This window comes from Myotis lucifugus, unplaced genomic scaffold (genome assembly GCF_000147115.1).
Source record: "Myotis lucifugus unplaced genomic scaffold, Myoluc2.0 scaffold_501, whole genome shotgun sequence".
In the NCBI taxonomy this organism is placed as follows: domain Eukaryota; kingdom Metazoa; phylum Chordata; class Mammalia; order Chiroptera; family Vespertilionidae; genus Myotis; species Myotis lucifugus.
The window spans coordinates 3,982-7,690 of record NW_005871549.1 but is presented as its reverse complement, the minus strand read 5'-3'; the positions used below and the strand labels follow the sequence as shown (position 1 = coordinate 7,690).

The 3,709-nt window shown below is 55.4% G+C and overlaps 1 protein-coding gene and 1 long non-coding RNA gene across 15 annotated transcripts in view; one reads left to right on the top strand and one right to left on the bottom strand.

Moving 5' to 3' along the window:
- Positions 1 to 693, bottom strand: part of TARDBP (TAR DNA binding protein) — a 13,384-nt gene extending 12,691 nt beyond the window's left edge. For all 14 annotated transcript variants that reach the window (XR_002826479.1, XR_002826480.1, XR_002826482.1 and 11 more), the window contains exon 1: positions 619 to 693. The gene's annotated coding sequence lies outside the window, so the exon portion shown is untranslated. The remainder of the gene's footprint in view (positions 1 to 618) is intronic.
- A 364-nt stretch (positions 694 to 1,057) lies between these two features.
- Positions 1,058 to 2,556, top strand: LOC106694536. Its single transcript, XR_001345583.1, has 3 exons — positions 1,058 to 1,292; positions 1,516 to 1,664; positions 2,121 to 2,556. It is a non-coding gene; the product is annotated as an uncharacterized LOC106694536 (long non-coding RNA).
- The last annotated feature ends 1,153 nt before the right edge of the window (positions 2,557 to 3,709 follow it).

The window sequence follows — 3,709 nt, the reverse complement described above, 5'->3', positions numbered from 1 at the left end:
CCAGCAAGAGGGAGACAGCAAACGAGTCCCCATCTCAATACAACCGTGATGTGTGTACTGGGGGAGCAGTCGATGATGTGGGGGGCCAGGGGAAACCTAGGCTGGGTGGGCGGCGTGTGTGGGAGAAGGGGGGCGAAGGCGGTTCCCCTAGGGAACGCGCTGAACGGCCTGGGTCTCAAGCCCGAACGGGCGCAGGGAGCCAGGTGAAGGGAACAAACAGGGAAGAAAGGTCCCCCCCTGTTCCTCATTTTGGGACTTCGGGGTTCTCCCAACTTGAACCCAAGGGCAGCGGCGACAGGTCCTGGCGACCCGGCCGCCGCCTTCCAGAAAGCCCGTTCGTGACAGCTGAGGTCGGAGCTGCTCAGCGCGCCCGCGGGGCCGCAGGGCGCCAGGCCTAAACGGGCAGTGCCCCCGGAGGGCACAGTCCCGGGGGCACCAGGCACTGCCCGGGTGCCCAAACCGGGCCAAACCTCGGCTCGGGCTGCGCATCCCCGCTCCGGCCCCGCTGACAGCCGCGCCAGGCCGGGCGGGGGCCGCAGCCGCTGAGTCCGTCCCCGGCCAGCCGGGCCGGAGCCGAGGCGCCCGGGCCGTCCTTAGTGAGAAGCGGCAGCGACTCACCCGCTAGGCCGCTGACAGGAGGCCCGACAGGGAGAGTCAACCGCCGGGGATCCAGGAGCACCCCAGCGACTGCTTTGCTCCCACTAATGCGCTGGAGCCGCCTCCTCCGCCCGACGCCGTCGCCGGCGCCCAAGGCTCCCCGGTTGGAGGGGGAGCGCGCCGTTTGGAGACGCCACGACCCGCTCCCCGGAGAGCGAGAGTTCCCTCCTGGGAACCTTAGCAGATATAAAAGATGAGGAGGCTAAAAATGGACAAGCACCTGGGTCAGAAAATCTAAAAAATGGGAAAATATGGATGCGTGGGGTTTTTAACTCTCCCCACGTAGAGGGGACAGATGGTATCGCCCAACCAACCGCCGGCCCGAGTCGCGGCCGGAAAGTGCGCGAGAGTACCCGGGCGGGAGCGTGAAGGGGGCGGGGCCCGGAGGGGTGGGCGGGGCCTGGCGGGGCGCGGGGGTCCCTGTACCTCCTGACCTTCGCGCAGCTACAAGGGCAGGGGAGGCTGGGACCCTCTGTCTACAAAGCGAGCTGGGCATGTCCCCTTCGCTTTTCCATGGCCATGCTCCAACCTGGAAAGAATAACTTTTACATAATAGCCACGACAGCGCCTGCTCTGTACCAGGTGCCGTCTACTAGTAAGTACTGGAGCACATATTCCCCCTCCAGTCTTGCGAGGTGAGTACGAATGATGCGATCGGCATGTGCCCAATGGAAAACGGAGGCACAGAGAGGGGAAGCCTCTTGCATAAGGTCGCCCAGGTGGTGGACTTGGGGTTTGAGCCCTAACCCTAACGCTAATGTATTTTCGCTGCAGGCCTCCAAATAGTGATACTGTACTTCCCCCATGTTAACACATACCTGTTTGTTTCACATTTCTGAAACCAATATGTGTTTTCAGTTCCAGTTCCATTGATGAGGTGCCCTGGTTTAACTGGCAGCAGTTTTAATTTCGCAGTGTATGGATGTATCGGCTTCAATGAGATGCAGTAATACCCACGTGCTCTGTTTATGCGTTAACTCATCTACTTCTCAGAGCAGCGCCGTGACGTAGGTGTCATTGTTATCATCCCTGGTTTATAGATGAGGAAATGGAGGTACAGAGATTAGGTCACCCTGCCCAAGCTCCCAGGGCTAGTGAACGGTGGAGCTGGGATTTGAACCAGGCAGCCTGGCTCTCTAATGGGTGCCTCCTGCTTCTTACAGCCTCCTAGGGAATCAGTGTTAAGTCCTTCAAGTCCATCTCTGATGCCTGCTGTTCATGTTAACCAGATTGTGCCTGAGTCTGTTTAGGGAGATTGGGAGGACAGAGTGGAGGCATTCAGAATGGATGACCTTCACCTGCCCCCAGGGGTAGCCCTGCATATAGGGAACATGGCTGGACAGATGGCCCCTGCTGGGCACTCATGTTTCAAAACATTGGCCAAAGCAGGGAGGTCTGTGTCATCTCAATCCACCCAGTTATTTGGGGGAAGAAGTCAGTTTTATTATCTGTATTTTTTTCAGAAGAAGAAACGGAGGCTTGGAGGCCATGTGACTTGCCTGAGGTCACATACTTGCCCGGCCTGTAAATGACTGTCCCGGGTTTATCAGACCCTGAAGCTCTGCTCCATCCTCCTCCCTGGGCTATTCTCTGTGACAGGACTGAGGCGGAGGCATTTGGTGTAGGCAGCTCTGCGGGGACCTGGATGCCTGCTGCCAGTGGGCAGAGCTGGGCATGCGGAAACTGGAGAAGGTCACCCGGGGACAAAACCACAGAGGCTGTCCCTTCTCCCAGAAGTTTTCCGGGGAGTTGGGAAGACCGGAAAACACAATCTTGAAGATGTAGTATTCTTCAGGAAGAGAATCAGTAAGGCCAGAGGGAGGCTCCCAGCTGAGTGCTTCTGGGTTCCAGCTTTCCGGTGCTGATGGTCAAACGTTCTCTTTGTTTAGAATGTGTTTTGTAAGTTCTCTTGGTGTGTTTGCTTGTTGGTTCACATCCCTTACACATTAAGCCCAAAGATTGTTAGAGGGCCCAAAAGTATCTACCCTCACCCATCTCCTCTCTTCTGAGCACTTATTAAATGCTTTCTGAAGATGATGGCTCAGGAAGATTTGCTGAGGTCATACGCCTTATCCAGCGCTGGGCTAAAACTCCCGTGTAAAGACGGACAAGGAAAATGAAAGCCAGCCGGGGAGGGAGTAGTCTAACCCAGAAGGAAGCGGGCAGAGAGAACAATTGGAAAACAGTCCCAGGAGGCATAAAGCACGTGGGTGCCGTGCGGGGCAGATGCTGAGGGACCGAGGGGCTCCCCCACAGCTCTCTTTGCAGGGGGAGCGGGGGTGGGGGGGATGGACTGGCTTTCAGCATAAGGATAAGGATTCTCAACTGGAAAGGAAAGGTCCTGGATAGAGAACCAGAGCATCTGGGAGGGGCCCCCTTTGCAGCAGGTCGCTCGGGGTGCCTCCTGGCCTCCCAGCTCCATAAAGTGAACAAGCATTCCCGGAACTGGAGGGAATACCAAGGCACTCAAGGTATTTAAATGCAAGTCACTTTTGCCAAGATTTAATTTTCTCTTAATTTCTATATTTAGTTCCCATCAAAATTAGGAGCTGCCTCCCCAACTGGTCTAGGTCTAATTTAGATTTTACTAATTATATTTTTACTCTGAATAATTTATCATTGCACCAGTAGTAGAAGGACTCCTATGTGGCCAGATGCACCAACTGATAACATTTTGTCACGCTTGCTTTATCACTCCCTCTCTCTACACAGTTGGTACAATAAATACTAAAGGTCCCTCACACCGGTGCACAATCGGGGCTGGGGAGGGACGATGGGAGGGCTCCAGGATGTGTCTGGCTGTCTCACCCAGTCCTGATCGGCTGGATCCCAGCAGCAAGCTAAACTACCAGTCCGAGCGTCTTCCCCCTGGTGGTCAGTGCACGTCATAGTGACTGGTTGAATGGATGGTCGGACACTCAGCATATTAGGCTTTTATTATATAGGTTATATATCACAGTACTGTATCATTATCAAATTCAGGAACTTTAACAGTAATATCACAGGCTCGAACGTTTGGCAGGAATACCCCTCGGGAGCACGTCAGGAGGCA